Here is a 24,186-nt window from a genome sequence, read left to right as displayed (position 1 = left end):
GTATAAAGATGTCTTGCTCGCATTGGATCTTCCTCTGTATAAAGATGTCTGCTCCATTGGATCTTCTCTGTATAAAGATGTCTGCACCATTGGATCTTCTCTGTATAAAGATGTCTGCTCCATTGGATCTTCTCTGTATAAAGATGTCTGCTCCATTGGATCTTCTCTGTATAAAGATGTCTGCTCCATTGGATCTTCTCTGTATAAAGATGTCTGCTCCATTGGATCTTCTCTGTATAAAGATGTCTGCTCCATTGGATCTTCTCTGTATAAAGATGTCTGCTCCATTGGATCTTCTCTGTATAAAGATGTCTGCTCCATTGGATCTTCTCTGTATAAAGATGTCTGCTCCATTGGATCTTCTCTGTATAAAGATGTCTGCTCCATTGGATCTTCTCTGTATAAAGATGTCTGCTCCATTGGATCTTCTCTGTATAAAGATGTCTGCTCCATTGGATCTTCTCTGTATAAAGATGTCTGCTCCATTGGATCTTCTCTGTATAAAGATGTCTGCTCCATTGGATCTTCTCTGTATAAAGATGTCTGCTCCATTGGATCTTCTCTGTATAAAGATGTCTGCTCCATTGGATCTTCTCTGTATAAAGATGTCTGCTCCATTGGATCTTCTCTGTATAAAGATGTCTGCTCCATTGGATCTTCTCTGTATAAAGATGTCTGCTCCATTGGATCTTCTCTGTATAAAGATGTCTGCTCCATTGGATCTTCTCTGTATAAAGATGTCTGCTCCATTGGAGTCTTCTCTGTATAAAGATGTCTGCTCCATTGGATCTTCTCTGTATAAAGATGTCTGCTCCATTGGATCTTCTCTGTATAAAGATGTCTGCTCCATTGGATCTTCTCTGTATAAAGATGTCTGCTCCATTGGATCTTCTCTGTATAAAGATGTCTGCTCCATTGGATCTTCTCTGTATAAAGATGTCTGCACCATTGGATCTTCTCTGTATAAAGATGTCTGCACCATTGGATCTTCCTCTGTATAAAGATGTCTGCTCCATTGGATCTTCTCTGTATAAAGATGTCTGCTCCATTGGATCTTCTCTGTATAAAGATGTCTGCTCCATTGGATCTTCTCTGTATAAAGATGTCTGCTCCATTGGATCTTCTCTGTATAAAGATGTCTGCTCCATTGGATCTTCCTCTGTATAAAGATGTCTGCTCCATTGGATCTTCTCTGTATAAAGATGTCTGCACCATTGGATCTTCCTCTGTATAAAGATGTCTGCTCCATTGGATCTTCTCTGTATAAAGATGTCTGCTCCATTGGATCTTCTCTGTATAAAGATGTCTGCTCCATTGGATCTTCTCTGTATAAAGATGTCTGCTCCATTGGATCTTCTCTGTATAAAGATGTCTGCTCCATTGGATCTTCTCTGTATAAAGATGTCTGCACCATTGGATCTCCTCTGTATAAAGATGTCTGCTCCATTGGATCTTCTCTGTATAAAGATGTCTGCTCCATTGGATCTCCTCTGTATAAAGATGTCTGCTCCATTGGATCTTCTCTGTATAAAGATGTCTGCTCCATTGGATCTTCTCTGTATAAAGATGTCTGCACCATTGGATCTTCTCTGTATAAAGATGTCTGCTCCATTGGATCTCCTCTGTATAAAGATGTCTGCACCATTGGATCTCCTCTGTATAAAGATGTCTGCTCCATTGGATCTTCTCTGTATAAAGATGTCTGCTCCATTGGATCTTCTCTGTATAAAGATGTCTGCTCCATTGGATCTCCTCTGTATAAAGATGTCTGCTCCATTGGATCTCCTCTGTATAAAGATGTCTGCTCCATTGGATCTTCTCTGTATAAAGATGTCTGCTCCATTGGATCTTCCTCTGTATAAAGATGTCTGCACCATTGGATCTTCTCTGTATAAAGATGTCTGCTCCATTGGATCTTCTCTGTATAAAGATGTCTGCTCCATTGGATCTCCTCTGTATAAAGATGTCTGCTCCATTGGATCTTCTCTGTATAAAGATGTCTGCTCCATTGGATCTTCTCTGTATAAAGATGTCTGCACCATTGGATCTCCTCTGTATAAAGATGTCTGCACCATTGGATCTCCTCTGTATAAAGATGTCTGCTCCATTGGATCTTCTCTGTATAAAGATGTCTGCTCCATTGGATCTTCTCTGTATAAAGATGTCTGCTCCATTGGATCTTCTCTGTATAAAGATGTCTGCTCCATTGGATCTTCTCTGTATAAAGATGTCTGCTCCATTGGATCTTCTCTGTATAAAGATGTCTGCTCCATTGGATCTTCTCTGTATAAAGATGTCTGCTCCATTGGATCTTCCTCTGTATAAAGATGTCTGCACCATTGGATCTTCTCTGTATAAAGATGTCTGCTCCATTGGATCTCTCTGTATAAAGATGTCTGCTCCATTGGATCTTCTCTGTATAAAGATGTCTGCACCATTGGATCTTCTCTGTATAAAGATGTCTGCACCATTGGATCTTCTCTGTATAAAGATGTCTGCTCCATTGGATCTTCTCTGTATAAAGATGTCTGCTCCATTGGATCTTCTCTGTATAAAGATGTCTGCTCCATTGGATCTCTCTGTATAAAGATGTCTGCTCCATTGGATCTTCTCTGTATAAAGATGTCTGCTCCATTGGATCTTCTCTGTATAAAGATGTCTGCTCCATTGGATCTTCTCTGTATAAAGATGTCTGCTCCATTGGATCTTCTCTGTATAAAGATGTCTGCTCCATTGGATCTCCTCTGTATAAAGATGTCTGCTCCATTGGATCTTCTCTGTATAAAGATGTCTGCTCCATTGGATCTTCTCTGTATAAAGATGTCTGCTCCATTGGATCTTCCTCTGTATAAAGATGTCTGCTCCATTGGATCTTCTCTGTATAAAGATGTCTGCTCCATTGGATCTTCTCTGTATAAAGATGTCTGCTCCATTGGATCTCTCTCTGTATAAAGATGTCTGCTCCATTGGATCTTCTCTGTATAAAGATGTCTGCTCCATTGGATCTTCCTCTGTATAAAGATGTCTGCTCCATTGGATCTTCCTCTGTATAAAGATGTCTGCTCCATTGGATCTTCTCTGTATAAAGATGTCTGCTCCATTGGATCTTCTCTGTATAAAGATGTCTGCTCCATTGGATCTTCCTCTGTATAAAGATGTCTGCTCCATTGGATCTTCTCTGTATAAAGATGTCTGCTCCATTGGATCTTCTCTGTATAAAGATGTCTGCTCCATTGGATCTTCTCTGTATAAAGATGTCTGCTCCATTGGATCTTCCTCTGTATAAAGATGTCTGCTCCATTGGATCTTCTCTGTATAAAGATGTCTGCTCCATTGGATCTCCTCTGTATAAAGATGTCTGCTCCATTGGATCTTCTCTGTATAAAGATGTCTGCTCCATTGGATCTTCTCTGTATAAAGATGTCTGCTCCATTGGAGCTTCTCTGTATAAAGATGTCTGCTCCATTGGATCTTCTCTGTATAAAGATGTCTGCTCCATTGGATCTTCTCTGTATAAAGATGTCTGCTCCATTGGATCTTCTCTGTATAAAGATGTCTGCTCCATTGGATCTTCTCTGTATAAAGATGTCTGCTCCATTGGATCTCTCTTCTCTGTATAAAGATGTCTGCTCCATTGGATCTTCTCTGTATAAAGATGTCTGCTCCATTGGATCTTCTCTGTATAAAGATGTCTGCTCCATTGGATCTTCTCTGTATAAAGATGTCTGCTCCATTGGATCTTCTCTGTATAAAGATGTCTGCTCCATTGGATCTTCTCTGTATAAAGATGTCTGCTCCATTGGATCTCCTCTGTATAAAGATGTCTGCTCCATTGGATCTTCCTCTGTATAAAGATGTCTGCTCCATTGGATCTTCTCTGTATAAAGATGTCTGCTCCATTGGATCTTCTCTGTATAAAGATGTCTGCTCCATTGGATCTTCTCTGTATAAAGATGTCTGCTCCATTGGATCTTCTCTGTATAAAGATGTCTGCTCCATTGGATCTTCTCTGTATAAAGATGTCTGCTCCATTGGATCTCGCTCTGTATAAAGATGTCTGCTCCATTGGATCTTCTCTGTATAAAGATGTCTGCTCCATTGGATCTTCTCTGTATAAAGATGTCTGCTCCATTGGATCTTCTCTGTATAAAGATGTCTGCTCCATTGGATCTTCTCTGTATAAAGATGTCTGCTCCATTGGATCTTCTCTGTATAAAGATGTCTGCTCCATTGGATCTTCCTCTGTATAAAGATGTCTGCTCCATTGGATCTCTCTGTATAAAGATGTCTGCTCCATTGGATCTTCTCTGTATAAAGATGTCTGCTCCATTGGATCTCTCTCTGTATAAAGATGTCTGCTCCATTGGATCTTCCTCTGTATAAAGATGTCTGCTCCATTGGATCTTCTCTGTATAAAGATGTCTGCCTCCATTGGATCTTCTCTGTATAAAGATGTCTGCTCCATTGGATCTTCTCTGTATAAAGATGTCTGCTCCATTGGATCTTCTCTGTATAAAGATGTCTGCTCCATTGGATCTTCTCTGTATAAAGATGTCTGCTCCATTGGATCTTCTCTGTATAAAGATGTCTGCTCCATTGGATCTCCTCTGTATAAAGATGTCTGCTCCATTGGATCTTCTCTGTATAAAGATGTCTGCTCCATTGGATCTCTCTGTATAAAGATGTCTGCTCCATTGGATCTCCTCTGTATAAAGATGTCTGCTCCATTGGATCTTCTCTGTATAAAGATGTCTGCACCATTGGATCTTCTCTGTATAAAGATGTCTGCACCATTGGATCTTCTCTGTATAAAGATGTCTGCACCATTGGATCTTCTCTGTATAAAGATGTCTGCTCCATTGGATCTTCTCTGTATAAAGATGTCTGCTCCATTGGATCTTCTCTGTATAAAGATGTCTGCTCCATTGGATCTTCTCTGTATAAAGATGTCTGCTCCATTGGATCTTCTCTGTATAAAGATGTCTGCTCCATTGGATCTTCTCTGTATAAAGATGTCTGCTCCATTGGATCTTCTCTGTATAAAGATGTCTGCTCCATTGGATCTTCTCTGTATAAAGATGTCTGCACCATTGGATCTTCCTCTGTATAAAGATGTCTGCTCCATTGGATCTTCTCTGTATAAAGATGTCTGCACCATTGGATCTTCTCTGTATAAAGATGTCTGCTCCATTGGATCTTCTCTGTATAAAGATGTCTGCTCCATTGGATCTTCTCTGTATAAAGATGTCTGCTCCATTGGATCTTCTCTGTATAAAGAGATGTCTGCTCCATTGGATCTTCCTCTGTATAAAGATGTCTGCTCCATTGGATCTCTCTGTATAAAGATGTCTGCTCCATTGGATCTTCTCTGTATAAAGATGTCTGCACCATTGGATCTTCTCTGTATAAAGATGTCTGCTCCATTGGATCTTCTCTGTATAAAGATGTCTGCTCCATTGGATCTTCTCTGTATAAAGATGTCTGCTCCATTGGATCTTCTCTGTATAAAGATGTCTGCTCCATTGGATCTTCTCTGTATAAAGATGTCTGCTCCATTGGATCTTCTCTGTATAAAGATGTCTGCTCCATTGGATCTCCTCTGTATAAAGATGTCTGCTCCATTGGATCTTCTCTGTATAAAGATGTCTGCTCCATTGGATCTTCCTCTGTATAAAGATGTCTGCACCATTGGATCTTCTCTGTATAAAGATGTCTGCTCCATTGGATCTTCCTCTGTATAAAGATGTCTGCACCATTGGATCTTCTCTGTATAAAGATGTCTGCTCCATTGGATCTTCTCTGTATAAAGATGTCTGCACCATTGGATCTTCTCTGTATAAAGATGTCTGCTCCATTGGATCTTCCTCTGTATAAAGATGTCTGCTCCATTGGATCTTCCTCTGTATAAAGATGTCTGCTCCATTGGATCTCCTCTGTATAAAGATGTCTGCACCATTGGATCTTCTCTGTATAAAGATGTCTGCTCCATTGGATCTTCTCTGTATAAAGATGTCTGCTCCATTGGATCTTCTCTGTATAAAGATGTCTGCTCCATTGGGATCTTCTCTGTATAAAGATGTCTGCTCCATTGGATCTTCTCTGTATAAAGATGTCTGCTCCATTGGATCTTCTCTGTATAAAGATGTCTGCTCCATTGGATCTTCTCTGTATAAAGATGTCTGCTCCATTGGATCTCCTCTGTATAAAGATGTCTGCACCATTGGATCTTCTCTGTATAAAGATGTCTGCTCCATTGGATCTTCTCTGTATAAAGATGTCTGCTCCATTGGATCTTCTCTGTATAAAGATGTCTGCTCCATTGGATCTTCCTCTGTATAAAGATGTCTGCTCCATTGGATCTTCTCTGTATAAAGATGTCTGCTCCATTGGATCTTCTCTGTATAAAGATGTCTGCTCCATTGGATCTTCTCTGTATAAAGATGTCTGCTCCATTGGATCTCTCTGTATAAAGATGTCTGCTCCATTGGATCTTCTCTGTATAAAGATGTCTGCTCCATTGGATCTTCTCTGTATAAAGATGTCTGCTCCATTGGATCTTCTCTGTATAAAGATGTCTGCTCCATTGGATCTTCTCTGTATAAAGATGTCTGCTCCATTGGATCTTCTCTGTATAAAGATGTCTGCTCCATTGGATCTCCTCTGTATAAAGATGTCTGCTCCATTGGATCTTCCTCTGTATAAAGATGTCTGCTCCATTGGATCTTCCTCTGTATAAAGATGTCTGCACCATTGGATCTTCCTCTGTATAAAGATGTCTGCACCATTGGATCTTCTCTGTATAAAGATGTCTGCTCCATTGGATCTTCTCTGTATAAAGATGTCTGCTCCATTGGATCTTCTCTGTATAAAGATGTCTGCATCCATTGGATCTCCTCTGTATAAAGATGTCTGCTCCATTGGATCTTCTCTGTATAAAGATGTCTGCACCATTGGATCTCCTCTGTATAAAGATGTCTGCTCCATTGGATCTCTCTGTATAAAGATGTCTGCTCCATTGGATCTTCTCTGTATAAAGATGTCTGCTCCATTGGATCTCCTCTGTATAAAGATGTCTGCTCCATTGGATCTTCTCTGTATAAAGATGTCTGCTCCATTGGATCTTCTCTGTATAAAGATGTCTGCTCCATTGGATCTTCTCTGTATAAAGATGTCTGCTCCATTGGATCTTCTCTGTATAAAGATGTCTGCTCCATTGGATCTTCTCTGTATAAAGATGTCTGCACCATTGGATCTTCTCTGTATAAAGATGTCTGCACCATTGGATCTTCTCTGTATAAAGATGTCTGCTCCATTGGATCTTCTCTGTATAAAGATGTCTGCTCCATTGGATCTTCTCTGTATAAAGATGTCTGCTCCATTGGATCTTCTCTGTATAAAGATGTCTGCTCCATTGGATCTTCTCTGTATAAAGATGTCTGCACCATTGGATCTTCCTCTGTATAAAGATGTCTGCTCCATTGGATCTTCTCTGTATAAAGATGTCTGCTCCATTGGATCTTCTCTGTATAAAGATGTCTGCTCCATTGGATCTTCTCTGTATAAAGATGTCTGCTCCATTGGATCTTCTCTGTATAAAGATGTCTGCTCCATTGGATCTTCTCTGTATAAAGATGTCTGCTCCATTGGATCTTCTCTGTATAAAGATGTCTGCTCCATTGGATCTTCTCTGTATAAAGATGTCTGCTCCATTGGATCTTCTCTGTATAAAGATGTCTGCACCATTGGATCTTCTCTGTATAAAGATGTCTGCTCCATTGGATCTTCTCTGTATAAAGATGTCTGCTCCATTGGATCTTCTCTGTATAAAGATGTCTGCTCCATTGGATCTTCTCTGTATAAAGATGTCTGCTCCATTGGATCTTCTCTGTATAAAGATGTCTGCTCCATTGGATCTTCTCTGTATAAAGATGTCTGCTCCATTGGATCTTCTCTGTATAAAGATGTCTGCTCCATTGGATCTTCTCTGTATAAAGATGTCTGCTCCATTGGATCTTCTCTGTATAAAGATGTCTGCTCCATTGGATCTTCTCTGTATAAAGATGTCTGCTCCATTGGATCTTCTCTGTATAAAGATGTCTGCTCCATTGGATCTTCTCTGTATAAAGATGTCTGCACCATTGGATCTTCTCTGTATAAAGATGTCTGCTCCATTGGATCTTCTCTGTATAAAGATGTCTGCTCCATTGGATCTTCTCTGTATAAAGATGTCTGCTCCATTGGATCTTCTCTGTATAAAGATGTCTGCTCCATTGGATCTTCTCTGTATAAAGATGTCTGCTCCATTGGATCTTCTCTGTATAAAGATGTCTGCAGCATTGGATCTTCTCTGTATAAAGATGTCTGCTCCATTGGATCTTCTCTGTATAAAGATGTCTGCTCCATTGGATCTTCCTCTGTATAAAGATGTCTGCTCCATTGGATCTTCTCTGTATAAAGATGTCTGCTCCATTGGATCTTCTCTGTATAAAGATGTCTGCTCCATTGGATCTTCCTCTGTATAAAGATGTCTGCTCCATTGGATCTTCTCTGTATAAAGATGTCTGCTCCATTGGATCTTCTCTGTATAAAGATGTCTGCTCCATTGGATCTTCCTCTGTATAAAGATGTCTGCTCCATTGGATCTTCTCTGTATAAAGATGTCTGCTCCATTGGATCTTCTCTGTATAAAGATGTCTGCTCCATTGGATCTTCTCTGTATAAAGATGTCTGCTCCATTGGATCTTCTCTGTATAAAGATGTCTGCTCCATTGGATCTTCTCTGTATAAAGATGTCTGCTCCATTGGATCTTCTCTGTATAAAGATGTCTGCTCCATTGGATCTTCTCTGTATAAAGATGTCTGCTCCATTGGATCTTCCTCTGTATAAAGATGTCTGCTCCATTGGATCTTCTCTGTATAAAGATGTCTGCTCCATTGGATCTTCTCTGTATAAAGATGTCTGCTCCATTGGATCTTCTCTGTATAAAGATGTCTGCACCATTGGATCTTCTCTGTATAAAGATGTCTGCTCCATTGGATCTTCTCTGTATAAAGATGTCTGCTCCATTGGATCTTCTCTGTATAAAGATGTCTGCTCCATTGGATCTTCTCTGTATAAAGATGTCTGCACCATTGGATCTTCTCTGTATAAAGATGTCTGCTCCATTGGATCTTCTCTGTATAAAGATGTCTGCTCCATTGGATCTTCTCTGTATAAAGATGTCTGCTCCATTGGATCTTCTCTGTATAAAGATGTCTGCTCCATTGGATCTTCTCTGTATAAAGATGTCTGCTCCATTGGATCTCCTCTGTATAAAGATGTCTGCTCCATTGGATCTTCTCTGTATAAAGATGTCTGCACCATTGGATCTTCCTCTGTATAAAGATGTCTGCTCCATTGGATCTTCTCTGTATAAAGATGTCTGCTCCATTGGATCTTCTCTGTATAAAGATGTCTGCTCCATTGGATCTTCTCTGTATAAAGATGTCTGCTCCATTGGATCTTCTCTGTATAAAGATGTCTGCTCCATTGGATCTTCTCTGTATAAAGATGTCTGCACCATTGGATCTTCTCTGTATAAAGATGTCTGCTCCATTGGATCTTCTCTGTATAAAGATGTCTGCTCCATTGGATCTTCTCTGTATAAAGATGTCTGCTCCATTGGATCTTCTCTGTATAAAGATGTCTGCTCCATTGGATCTTCTCTGTATAAAGATGTCTGCTCCATTGGAGCTTCTCTGTATAAAGATGTCTGCTCCATTGGATCTTCCTCTGTATAAAGATGTCTGCACCATTGGATCTTCTCTGTATAAAGATGTCTGCTCCATTGGATCTTCTCTGTATAAAGATGTCTGCTCCATTGGATCTTCTCTGTATAAAGATGTCTGCTCCATTGGATCTTCTCTGTATAAAGATGTCTGCTCCATTGGATCTTCTCTGTATAAAGATGTCTGCTCCATTGGATCTTCTCTGTATAAAGATGTCTGCTCCATTGGATCTTCTCTGTATAAAGATGTCTGCTCCATTGGATCTTCCTCTGTATAAAGATGTCTGCTCCATTGGATCTTCTCTGTATAAAGATGTCTGCTCCATTGGATCTTCTCTGTATAAAGATGTCTGCTCCATTGGATCTTCTCTGTATAAAGATGTCTGCTCCATTGGATCTCTCTGTATAAAGATGTCTGCACCATTGGATCTTCTCTGTATAAAGATGTCTGCTCCATTGGATCTCTCTGTATAAAGATGTCTGCTCCATTGGATCTTCTCTGTATAAAGATGTCTGCTCCATTGGATCTTCTCTGTATAAAGATGTCTGCTCCATTGGATCTTCTCTGTATAAAGATGTCTGCTCCATTGGATCTTCTCTGTATAAAGATGTCTGCTCCATTGGATCTTCTCTGTATAAAGATGTCTGCTCCATTGGATCTTCTCTGTATAAAGATGTCTGCTCCATTGGATCTTCCTCTGTATAAAGATGTCTGCTCCATTGGATCTTCTCTGTATAAAGATGTCTGCTCCATTGGATCTTCTCTGTATAAAGATGTCTGCTCCATTGGATCTTCTCTGTATAAAGATGTCTGCTCCATTGGATCTTCTCTGTATAAAGATGTCTGCTCCATTGGATCTTCTCTGTATAAAGATGTCTGCTCCATTGGATCTTCTCTGTATAAAGATGTCTGCTCCATTGGATCTTCTCTGTATAAAGATGTCTGCTCCATTGGATCTTCTCTGTATAAAGATGTCTGCTCCATTGGATCTTCTCTGTATAAAGATGTCTGCACCATTGGAGCTTCTCTGTATAAAGATGTCTGCTCCATTGGATCTTCTCTGTATAAAGATGTCTGCTCCATTGGATCTTCTCTGTATAAAGATGTCTGCTCCATTGGATCTTCTCTGTATAAAGATGTCTGCTCCATTGGATCTTCTCTGTATAAAGATGTCTGCTCCATTGGATCTTCTCTGTATAAAGATGTCTGCTCCATTGGATCTTCTCTGTATAAAGATGTCTGCTCCATTGGATCTCCTCTGTATAAAGATGTCTGCTCCATTGGATCTTCTCTGTATAAAGATGTCTGCTCCATTGGATCTTCTCTGTATAAAGATGTCTGCTCCATTGGATCTTCTCTGTATAAAGATGTCTGCTCCATTGGATCTTCTCTGTATAAAGATGTCTGCTCCATTGGATCTTCCTCTGTATAAAGATGTCTGCTCCATTGGATCTTCTCTGTATAAAGATGTCTGCTCCATTGGATCTCCTCTGTATAAAGATGTCTGCTCCATTGGATCTTCTCTGTATAAAGATGTCTGCTCCATTGGATCTTCTCTGTATAAAGATGTCTGCTCCATTGGATCTTCTCTGTATAAAGATGTCTGCTCCATTGGATCTTCTCTGTATAAAGATGTCTGCTCCATTGGATCTTCTCTGTATAAAGATGTCTGCACCATTGGATCTTCTCTGTATAAAGATGTCTGCTCCATTGGATCTTCTCTGTATAAAGATGTCTGCTCCATTGGATCTTCTCTGTATAAAGATGTCTGCTCCATTGGATCTTCTCTGTATAAAGATGTCTGCTCCATTGGATCTTCTCTGTATAAAGATGTCTGCTCCATTGGATCTTCTCTGTATAAAGATGTCTGCTCCATTGGATCTCCTCTGTATAAAGATGTCTGCACCATTGGATCTTCTCTGTATAAAGATGTCTGCTCCATTGGATCTTCTCTGTATAAAGATGTCTGCTCCATTGGATCTTCTCTGTATAAAGATGTCTGCACCATTGGATCTTCTCTGTATAAAGATGTCTGCTCCATTGGATCTCCTCTGTATAAAGATGTCTGCACCATTGGATCTTCCTCTGTATAAAGATGTCTGCACCATTGGATCTTCTCTGTATAAAGATGTCTGCTCCATTGGATCTCCTCTGTATAAAGATGTCTGCTCCATTGGATCTTCTCTGTATAAAGATGTCTGCTCCATTGGATCTTCTCTGTATAAAGATGTCTGCACCATTGGATCTTCTCTGTATAAAGATGTCTGCTCCATTGGATCTTCTCTGTATAAAGATGTCTGCTCCATTGGATCTTCTCTGTATAAAGATGTCTGCTCCATTGGATCTTCTCTGTATAAAGATGTCTGCACCATTGGATCTTCTCTGTATAAAGATGTCTGCTCCATTGGATCTTCTCTGTATAAAGATGTCTGCTCCATTGGATCTTCCTCTGTATAAAGATGTCTGCTCCATTGGATCTTCTCTGTATAAAGATGTCTGCTCCATTGGAGCTTCTCTGTATAAAGATGTCTGCACCATTGGATCTTCCTCTGTATAAAGATGTCTGCTCCATTGGATCTTCTCTGTATAAAGATGTCTGCTCCATTGGATCTTCTCTGTATAAAGATGTCTGCTCCATTGGATCTTCTCTGTATAAAGATGTCTGCTCCATTGGATCTTCTCTGTATAAAGATGTCTGCTCCATTGGATCTTCTCTGTATAAAGATGTCTGCTCCATTGGATCTTCTCTGTATAAAGATGTCTGCTCCATTGGATCTTCTCTGTATAAAGATGTCTGCACCATTGGATCTTCTCTGTATAAAGATGTCTGCTCCATTGGATCTTCTCTGTATAAAGATGTCTGCTCCATTGGATCTTCTCTGTATAAAGATGTCTGCTCCATTGGATCTTCTCTGTATAAAGATGTCTGCACCATTGGATCTTCTCTGTATAAAGATGTGCACCATTGGATCTTCTCTGTATAAAGATGTCTGCTCCATTGGATCTCCTCTGTATAAAGATGTCTGCACCATTGGATCTTCTCTGTATAAAGATGTCTGCTCCATTGGATCTTCTCTGTATAAAGATGTCTGCACCATTGGATCTTCTCTGTATAAAGATGTCTGCTCCATTGGATCTCCTCTGTATAAAGATGTCTGCACCATTGGATCTTCTCTGTATAAAGATGTCTGCTCCATTGGAGCTCCTCTGTATAAAGATGTCTGCTCCATTGGAGCTTCTCTGTATAAAGATGTCTGCACCATTGGATCTTCTCTGTATAAAGATGTCTGCACCATTGGATCTTCTCTGTATAAAGATGTCTGCACCATTGGATCTTCTCTGTATAAAGATGTCTGCTCCATTGGATCTTCTCTGTATAAAGATGTCTGCACCATTGGATCTTCTCTGTATAAAGATGTCTGCTCCATTGGATCTCCTCTGTATAAAGATGTCTGCTCCATTGGAGCTTCTCTGTATAAAGATGTCTGCTCCATTGGATCTTCTCTGTATAAAGATGTCTGCACCATTGGATCTTCTCTGTATAAAGATGTCTGCTCCATTGGATCTCCTCTGTATAAAGATGTCTGCACCATTGGATCTTCTCTGTATAAAGATGTCTGCTCCATTGGATCTCCTCTGTATAAAGATGTCTGCACCATTGGATCTTCTCTGTATAAAGATGTCTGCTCCATTGGAGCTCCTCTGTATAAAGATGTCTGCTCCATTGGATCTCCTCTGTATAAAGATGTCTGCTCCATTGGAGCTTCTCTGTATAAAGATGTCTGCTCCATTGGATCTTCTCTGTATAAAGATGTCTGCTCCATTGGAGCTTCTCTGTATAAAGATGTCTGCTCCATTGGAGCTTCTCTGTATAAAGATGTCTGCTCCATTGGAGCTTCTCTGTATAAAGATGTCTGCACCATTGGATCTCCTCTGTATAAAGATGTCTGCACCATTGGATCTTCTCTGTATAAAGATGTCTGCACCATTGGATCTTCTCTGTATAAAGATGTCTGCACCATTGGATCTCCTCTGTATAAAGATGTCTGCTCCATTGGATCTTCTCTGTATAAAGATGTCTGCTCCATTGGATCTTCTCTGTATAAAGATGTCTGCTCCATTGGATCTTCTCTGTATAAAGATGTCTGCTCCATTGGATCTCCTCTGTATAAAGATGTCTGCTCCATTGGATCTCCTCTGTATAAAGATGTCTGCTCCATTGGATCTTCTCTGTATAAAGATGTCTGCTCCATTGGATCTTCCCTGTATAAAGATGTCTGCTCCATTGGATCTTCTCTGTATAAAGATGTCTGCTCCATTGGATCTCCTCTGTATAAAGATGTCTGCTCCATTGGAGCTTCTCTGTATAAAGATGTCTGCTCCATTGGATCTCCTCTGTATAAAGATGTCTGCACCATTGGATCTTCTCTGTATAAAGATGTCTGCACCATTGGATCTTCTCTGTATAAAGATGTCTGCTCCATTGGATCTCCTCTGTATAAAGATGTCTGCACCATTGGATCTCCTCTGTATAAAGATGTCTGCTCCATTGGATCTTCTCTGTATAAAGATGTCTGCACCATTGGATCTTCTCTGTATAAAGATGTCTGTTCCATTGGATCTTCTCTGTATAAAGATGTCTGCACCATTGGATCTTCTCTGTATAAAGATGTCTGCACCATTGGATCTTCTCTGTATAAAGATGTCTGCACCATTGGATCTTCTCTGTATAAAGATGTCTTCACCATTGGATCTTCTCTGTATAAAGATGTCTGCACCATTGGATCTTCTCTGTATAAAGATGTCTGCTCCATTGGATCTTCTCTGTATAAAGATGTCTGCACCATTGGATCTTCTCTGTATAAAGATGTCTGCTCCATTGGAGCTTCTCTGTATAAAGATGTCTGCTCCATTGGATCTTCTCTGTATAAAGATGTCTGCACCATTGGATCTTCTCTGTATAAAGATGTCTGCTCCATTGGAACTCCTCAGCTCCACCCCCCGCGTGTAACACTCGAGACTCTAGTCCGGCTGCTCCTCAGCTCCACACCCCGCGTGTAACACTCGAGACTCCAGCCCGGCTCCTCCTCAGCTCCACACCCCGCGTGTAACACTCGAGACTCCAGCCCGGCTCCTCCTCAGCTCCACCCCCCGCGTGTAACACTCGAGACTCCAGCCCGGCTCCTCCTCAGCTCCACACCCCGCGTGTAACACACGAGACTCCAGCCCGGCTCCTCCTCAGCTCCACCCCCCGCGTGTAACACACGAGACTCCAGCCCGGCTCCTCCTCAGCTCCACCCCCCGCGTGTAACACTCGAGACTCTAGTCCGGCTGCTCCTCAGCTCCACCCCCCGCGTGTAACACACGAGACTCCAGCCCGGCTCCTCCTCAGCTCCACCCCCCGCGTGTAACACACGAGACTCCAGCCCGGCTGCTCCTCAGCTCCACACCCTGCGTGTAACACTCGAGACTCCAGCCCGGCTCCTCCTCAGCTCCACACCCCGCGTGTAACACTCGAGACTCCAGCCCGGCTCCTCCTCAGCTCCACCCCCCGCGTGTAACACTCGAGACTCCAGCCCGGCTCCTCCTCAGCTCCACACCCCGCGTGTAACACTCGAGACTCCAGCCCGGCTCCTCCTCAGCTCCACCCCCCGCGTGTAACACTCGAGACTCCAGCCCGGCTCCTCCTCAGCTCCACACCCCGCGTGTAACACTCGAGACTCCAGCCCGGCTCCTCCTCAGCTCCACCCCCCGCGTGTAACACACGAGACTCCAGCCCGGCTCCTCCTCAGCTCCACCCCCCGCGTGTAACACACGAGACTCCAGCCCGGCTCCTCCTCAGCTCCACCCCCCGCGTGTAACACACGAGACTCCAGCCCGGCTCCTCCTCAGCTCCACCCCCCGCGTGTAACACACGAGACTCCAGCCCGGCTCCTCCTCAGCTCCACACCCCGCGTGTAACACACGAGACTCCAGCCCGGCTCCTCCTCAGCTCCACCCCCCGCGTGTAACACTCGAGACTCTAGTCCGGCTGCTCCTCAGCTCCACACCCTGCGTGTAACACTCGAGACTCCAGCCCGGCTCCTCCTCAGCTCCACACCCCGCGTGTAACACACGAGACTCCAGCCCGGCTCCTCCTCAGCTCCACCCCCCGCGTGTAACACTCGAGACTCTAGTCCGGCTGCTCCTCAGCTCCACACCCCGCGTGTAACACTCGAGACTCCAGCCCGGCTCCTCCTCAGCTCCACACCCCGCGTGTAACACTCGAGACTCCAGCCCGGCTCCTCCTCAGCTCCACCCCCCGCGTGTAACACTCGAGTCTCTAGTCCGGCTGCTCCTCAGCTCCACCCCCCGCGTGTAACACACGAGACTCCAGCCCGGCTCCTCCTCAGCTCCACACCCCGCGTGTAACACACGAGACTCCAGCCCGGCTCCTCCTCAGCTCCACACCCCGCGTGTAACACTCGAGACTCCAGCCCGGCTGCTCCTCAGCTCCACACCCCGCGTGTAACACTCGAGACTCCAGCCCGGCTCCTCCTCAGCTCCACCCCCCGCGTGTAACACTCGAGACTCCAGCCCGGCTCCTCCTCAGCTCCACACCCCGCGTGTAACACTCGAGACTCCAGCCCGGCTGCTCCTCAGCTCCACACCCCGCGTGTAACACTCGAGACTCCAGCCCGGCTCCTCCTCAGCTCCACACCCCGCGTGTAACACACGAGGCTCCAGCCCGGCTCCTCCTCAGCTCCACCCCCCGCGTGTAACACACGAGACTCTAGTCCGGCTGCTCCTCAGCTCCACCCCCTGCGTGTAACACTCGAGACTCTAGTCCGGCTGCTCCTCAGCTCCACCCCCTGCGTGTAACACTCGAGACTCCAGCCCGGCTGCTCCTCAGCTCCACCCCCCGCGTGTAACACACGAGACTCCAGCCCGGCTCCTCCTCAGCTCCACACCCCGCGTGTAACACTCGAGACTCCAGCCCGGCTCCTCCTCAGCTCCACACCCCGCGTGTAACACTCGAGACTCCAGCCCGGCTCCTCCTCAGCTCCACCCCCCGCGTGTAACACTCGAGACTCCAGCCCGGCTCCTCCTCAGCTCCACCCCCCGCGTGTAACACTCGAGACTCCAGCCCGGCTCCTCCTCAGCTCCACACCCCGCGTGTAACACACGAGACTCCAGCCCGGCTCCTCCTCAGCTCCACCCCCCGCGTGTAACACTCGAGACTCCAGCCCGGCTCCTCCTCAGCTCCACACCCCGCGTGTAACACTCGAGACTCCAGCCCGGCTCCTCCTCAGCTCCACACCCCGCGTGTAACACACGAGGCTCCAGCCCGGCTCCTCCTCAGCTCCACACCCCGCGTGTAACACACGAGACTCCAGCCCGGCTCCTCCTCAGCTCCACCCCCCGCGTGTAACACACGAGAATCAAGCCCGGCTCCTCCTCAGCTCCACCCCCCGCGTGTAACACTCGAGACTCCAGCCCGGCTCCTCCTCAGCTCCACACCCCGCGTGTAACACACGAGACTCCAGCCCGGCTCCTCCTCAGCTCCACCCCCCGCGTGTAACACACGAGACTCCAGTCCGGCTCCTCCTCAGCTCCACCCCCCGCGTGTAACACACGAGACTCCAGCCCGGCTCCTCCTCAGCTCCACACCCCGCGTGTAACACACGAGACTCCAGCCCGGCTCCTCCTCAGCTCCACCCCCCGCGTGTAACACACGAGACTCCAGCCCGGCTCCTCCTCAGCTCCACCCCCCGCGTGTAACACACGAGACTCCAGCCCGGCTCCTCCTCAGCTCCACCCCCCGCGTGTAACACACAAGACTCCAGCCCGGCTCCTCCTCAGCTCCACACCCCGCGTGTAACACTCGAGACTCCAGCCCGGCTCCTCCTCAGCTCCACCCCCCGCGTGTAACACACGAGACTCCAGCCCGGCTCCTCCTCAGCTCCACACCCCGCGTGTAACACTCGAGACTCCAGCCCGGCTCCTGCTCAGCTCCACACCCCGCGTGTAACACACGAGACTCCAGCCCGGCTCCTCCTCAGCTCCACACCCCGCGTGTAACACACGAGACTCCAGCCCGGCTCCTCCTCAGCTCCACCCCCCGCGTGTAAGACACGAGACTCCAGCTCGGCTCCTCCTCAGCTCCACACCCCGCGTGTAACACTCGAGACTCCAGCCCGGCTCCTCCTCAGCTCCACCCCCCGCGTGTAACACTCGAGACTCCAGCCCGGCTCCTCCTCAGCTCCACCCCCCGCGTGTAACACTCGAGACTCCAGCCCGGCTGCTCCTCAGCTCCACCCCCCGCGTGTAACACTCGAGACTCCAGCCCGGCTCCTCCTCAGCTCCACACCCCGCGTGTAACACACGAGACTCCAGCCCGGCTCCTCCTCAGCTCCACACCCCGCGTGTAACACTCGAGACTCCAGCCCGGCTCCTCCTCAGCTCCACCCCCCGCGTGTAACACTCGAGACTCCAGCCCGGCTCCTCCTCAGCTCCACCCCCCGCGTGTAACACTCGAGACTCCAGCCCGGCTCCTCCTCAGCTCCACACCCCGCGTGTAACACTCGAGACTCCAGCCCGGCTCCTCCTCAGCTCCACACCCCGCGTGTAACACACGAGGCTCCAGCCCGGCTCCTCCTCAGCTCCACACCCCGCGTGTAACACACGAGACTCCAGCCCGGCTCCTCCTCAGCTCCACCCCCCGCGTGTAACACACGAGACTCCAGCCCGGCTCCTCCTCAGCTCCACCCCCCACGTGTAACACTCGAGACTCCAGCCCGGCTCCTCCTCAGCTCCACACCCCGCGTGTAACACACGAGACTCCAGCCCGGCTCCTCCTCAGCTCCACCCCCCGCGTGTAACACACGAGACTCCAGTCCGGCTCCTCCTCAGCTCCACCCCCCGCGTGTAACACACGAGACTCCAGCACGGCTCCTCCTCAGCTCCACCCCCCGCGTGTAACACACGAGACTCCAGCCCGGCTCCTCCTCAGCTCAACCCCCCGCGTGTAACACACGAGACTCCAGCCTGGCTCCTCCTCAGCTCCACCCCCCGCGTGTAACACACGAGACTCCAGCCCGGCTCCTCCTCAGCTCCACCCCCCGCGTGTAACACACGAGACTGCAGCCCGGCTCCTCCTCAGCTCCACACCCCGCGTGTAACACACGAGACTCCAGCCCGGCTCCTCCTCAGCTCCACCCCCCGCGTGTAACACACGAGACTCCAGCCCGGCTCCTCCTCAGCTCCACCCCCCGCGTGTAACACACGAGACTCCAGCCCGGCTCCTCCTCAGCTCCACCCCCCGCGTGTAACACTCGAGACTCCAGCCCGGCTCCTCCTCAGCTCCACACCCCGCGTGTAACACACGAGACTCCAGCCCGGCTCCTCCTCAGCTCCACCCCCCGCGTGTAACACACGAGACTCCAGCCCGGCTCCTCCTCAGCTCCACCCCCCGCGTGTAACACACGAGACTCCAGCCCGGCTCCTCCTCAGCTCCACACCCCGCGTGTAACACACGAGACTCCAGCCCGGCTCCTCCTCAGCTCCACACCCCGCGTGTAACACACGAGACTCCAGCCCGGCTCCTCCTCAGCTCCACACCCCGCGTGTAACACACGAGACTCCAGCCCGGCTCCTCCTCAGCTCCACACCCCGCGTGTAACACACGAGACTCCAGCCCGGCTCCTCCTCAGCTCCACACCCCGCGTGTAACACACGAGACTCCAGCCCGGCTCCTCCTCAGCTCCACCCCCCGCGTGTAACACTCGAGACTCCAGCCCGGCTCCTCCTCAGCTCCACCCCCCGCGTGTAACACTCGAGACTCCAGCCCGGCTCCTCCTCAGCTCCACCCCCCGCGTGTAACACACGAGACTGCAGCCCGGCTCCTCCTCAGCTCCACACCCCGCGTGTAACACACGAGACTGCAACCCGGCTCCTCCTCAGCTCCACACCCCGCATGTAACACACGAGACTCCAGCCCGGCTCCTCCTCAGCTCCACACCCCGCGTGTAACACTCGAGACTCCAGCCCGGCTCCTCCTCAGCTCCACACCCTGCGTGTAACACTCGAGACTCCAGCCCGGCTCCTCCTCAGCTCCACCCCCCGCGTGTAACACACGAGACTCCAGCCCGGCTCCTCCTCAGCTCCACACCCCGCGTGTAACACTCGAGACTCCAGCCCGGCTCCTCCTCAGCTCCACACCCCGCGTGTAACACACGAGACTCCAGCCCGGCTGCTCCTCAGCTCCACACCCCGCGTGTAACACTCGAGACTCCAGCCCGGCTCCTCCTCAGCTCCACCCCCCGCGTGTAACACACGAGACTCCAGTCCGGCTCCTCCTCAGCTCCACCCCCCGCGTGTAACACTCGAGACTCCAGTCCGGCTCCTCCTCAGCTCCACCCCCCGCGTGTAACACTCGAGACTCCAGCCCGGCTCCTCCTCAGCTCCACCCCCCGCGTGTAACACACGAGACTCCAGTCCGGCTCCTCCTCAGCTCCACCCCCCGCGTGTAACACACGAGACTCCAGCCCGGCTCCTCCTCAGCTCCACCCCCCGCGTGTAACACTCGAGACTCCAGCCCGGCTCCTCCTCAGCTCCACACCCCGCGTGTAACACACGAGACTCCAGCCCGGCTCCTCCTCAGCTCCACCCCCCGTGTGTAACACTCGAGACTCCAGCCCGGCTCCTCCTCAGCTCCACCCCCCGCGTGTAACACTCGAGACTCCAGCCCGGCTCCTCCTCAGCTCCACCCCCCGCGTGTAACACTCGAGACTCCAGCCCGGCTCCTCCTCAGCTCCACCCCCCGCGTGTAACACTCGAGACTCCAGCCCGGCTCCTCCTCAGCTCCACACCCCGCGTGTAACACACGAGACTCCAGCCCGGCTCCTCCTCAGCTCCACACCCCGCGTGTAACACACGAGACTGCAGCCCGGCTCCTCCTCAGCTCCACCCCCCGCGTGTAACACTCGAGACTCCAGCCCGGCTCCTCCTCAGCTCCACACCCCGCGTGTAACACTCGAGACTCCAGCCCGGCTCCTCCTCAGCTCCACACCCCGCGTGTAACACACGAGACTCCAGCCCGGCTCCTCCTCAGCTCCACACCCCGCGTGTAACACTCGAGACTCCAGCCCGGCTCCTCCTCAGCTCCACCTCCCGCGTGTAACACTCGAGACTCCAGCCCGGCTCCTCCTCAGCTCCACACCCCGCGTGTAACACACGAGACTCCAGCCCGGCTCCTCCTCAGCTCCACCCCCCGCGTGTAACACTCGAGACTCCAGCCCGGCTCCTCCTCAGCTCCACCCCCCGCGTGTAACACACGAGACTCCAGCCCGGCTCCTCCTCAGCTCCACCCCCCGCGTGTAACACACGAGACTCCAGCCCGGCTCCTCCTCAGCTCCACACCCCGCGTGTAACACTCGAGACTCCAGCCCGGCTCCTCCTCAGCTCCACCCCCCGCGTGTAACACACGAGACTCCAGCCCGGCTCCTCCTCAGCTCCACCCCCCGCGTGTAACACACGAGACTCCAGCCCGGCTCCTCCTCAGCTCCACCCCCCGCGTGTAACACACGAGACTCCAGCCCGGCTCCTCCTCAGCTCCACCCCCCGCGTGTAACACTCGAGACTCCAGCCCGGCTCCTCCTCAGCTCCACCCCCCGCGTGTAACACACGAGACTCCAGCCCGGCTCCTCCTCAGCTCCACCCCCCGCGTGTAACACACGAGACTCCAGCCCGGCTCCTCCTCAGCTCCACCCCCCGCGTGTAACACACGAGACTCCAGCCCGGCTCCTCCTCAGCTCCACACCCCGCGTGTAACACACGAGACTCCAGCCCGGCTCCTCCTCAGCTCCACCCCCCGCGTGTAACACACGAGACTCCAGCCCGGCTCCTCCTCAGCTCCACCCCCCGCGTGTAACACACGAGACTCCAGCCCGGCTCCTCCTCAGCTCCACACCCCGCGTGTAACACACGAGACTCCAGCCCGGCTCCTCCTCAGCTCCACACCCCGCGTGTAACACACGAGACTCCAGCCCGGCTCCTCCTCAGCTCCACACCCCGCGTGTAACACACGAGACTCCAGCCCGGCTCCTCCTCAGCTCCACCCCCCGCGTGTAACACTCGAGACTCCAGCCCGGCTCCACCTCAGCTCCACCCCCCGCGTGTAACACTCGAGACTCCAGCCCGGCTCCTCCTCAGCTCCACCCCCCGCGTGTAACACTCGAGATTCCAGCCCGGCTCCTCCTCAGCTCCACCCCCCGCGTGTAACACACGAGACTCCAGCCCGGCTCCTCCTCAGCTCCACACCCCGCGTGTAACACACGAGACTCCAGCCCGGCTCCTCCTCAGCTCCACCCCCCCGCGTGTAACACACGAGACTCCAGCCCGGCTCCTCCTCAGCTCCACCCCCGCGTGTAACACTCGAGACTCCAGCCCGGCTCCTCCTCAGCTCCACCCCCCGCGTGTAACACACGAGACTCCAGCCCGGCTCCTCCTCAGCTCCACCCCCCGCGTGTAACACTCGAGACTCCAGCCCGGCTCCTCCTCAGCTCCACCCCCCGCGTGTAACACACGAGACTCCAGCCCGGCTCCTCCTCAGCTCCACCCCCCGCGTGTAACACACGAGACTCCAGCCCGGCTCCTCCTCAGCTCCACCCCCCGCGTGTAACACACGAGACTCCAGCCCGGCTCCTCCTCAGCTCCACCCCCCGCGTGTAACACACGAGACTCCAGCCCGGCTCCTCCTCAGCTCCACCCCCCGCGTGTAACACACGAGACTCCAGCCCGGCTCCTCCTCAGCTCCACACTCCGGCTTAGGTCACATGACGACCGTGAGGTCCTTCAGCAGTGTCACCGCATCAGCATAGAAACGCTGGGGCCCCCAGGAGAATGGGCCCTGTGACACTGCCCAGTGTGCGCTCCCTTCCCCCTAATGCCAGTCCTCCATGCAGCCTGGCTCTGTTCAGCTCTTTTGGACTCCTGCAATTAGGAGACCTTTGGTCACATGACTGTGAAGTCCTTAAACAATCCATATCATTATATCAGTGATGTCATCGCCGGGGGCGGGGTTGTATATAAGGGGTGTGGTCTCCTGTCTGAGCACATATATCAGTGATGTCATCGCCGGGGGCGGGGCTGTATATAAGGGGTGTGGCCTCATGTCTGATCACATATTATATCAGTGATGTCATCGCCAGGAGGCGGGGTTTTATATAAGGGGTGTGGTCTCCTGTCTGATCACATATTATATCAGTGATGTCATCGCTGGGGGCGGGGCTGACACCTCACCCTATACACAGGCAGGTTGTCAGCAGTGTTAGGTGAGGGGCTGGTGCTGTATATAAGGGGTGTGGTCTCCTGTCTGAGCACATATTATATCAGTGATGTCATCGCCAGGGGCGGGGCTGACACCTCACCCTATACACAGGCGGGTTGTCAGCAGTGTTAGGTGAGGGGTGGGGCTGTATATAAGGGGTGTGGTCTCCTGTCTGATCACATATATCAGTGATGTCATCGCCGGGGGCGGGGCTGACACCTCACCCTATGCACAGGCGGGTTGTCAGCAGTGTTAGGTGGGGGTTTGGTGCTGTATATAAGGGGTGTGGTCTCCTGTCTGATCACATATATCAGTGATGTCATCGCCGGGGGCGGGGCTGACACCTCACCCTATGCACAGGCGGGTTGTCAGCAGTGTTAGGTGAGGGGTGGGGCTGTATATAAGGGGTGTGGCCTCATGTCTGAGCACATATATCAGTGATGTCATCGCCGGGGGCGGGGCTGACACCTCACCCTATGCACAGGCGGGTTGTCAGCAGTGTTAGGTGAGGGGTGGGGCTGTATATAAGGGGTGTGGCCTCATGTCTGAGCACATATATCAGTGATGTCATCGCCGGGGGCGGGGCTGACACCTCACCCTATGCACAGGCAGGTTGTCAGCAGTGTTAGGTGGGGGTCTGGTGCTGTATATAAATAAGGGGTGTGGCCTCATGTCTGAGCACATATATCAGTGATGTCATCGCCGGGGGCGGGGCTGACACCTCACCCTATGCACAGGCGGGTTGTCAGCAGTGTTAGGTGAGGGGTGGGGCTGTATATAAGGGGTGTGGCCTCATGTCTGAGCACATATATCAGTGATGTCATCGCCGGGGGCGGGGCTGACACCTCACCCTATGCACAGGCAGGTTGTCAGCAGTGTTAGGTGGGGGTCTGGTGCTGTATATAAGGGGTGTGGCCTCATGTCTGAGCACATATATCAGTGATGTCATCGCCGGGGGCGGGGCTGTATATAAGGGGTGTGGTCTTCTGTCTGAGCACATATATCAGTGATGTCATCGCCGGGGGCGGGGCTGACACCTCACCCTATGCACAGGCGGGTTGTCAGCAGTGTTAGGTGGGGGTCTGCTGCTGTGTGTTACTTTCCTGACG

The sequence above is a fragment of the Anomaloglossus baeobatrachus genome, chromosome 4 (assembly GCF_048569485.1).
Source record: "Anomaloglossus baeobatrachus isolate aAnoBae1 chromosome 4, aAnoBae1.hap1, whole genome shotgun sequence".
NCBI lineage: Eukaryota > Metazoa > Chordata > Amphibia > Anura > Aromobatidae > Anomaloglossus > Anomaloglossus baeobatrachus.
This window is presented reverse-complemented; position numbering follows the sequence as displayed.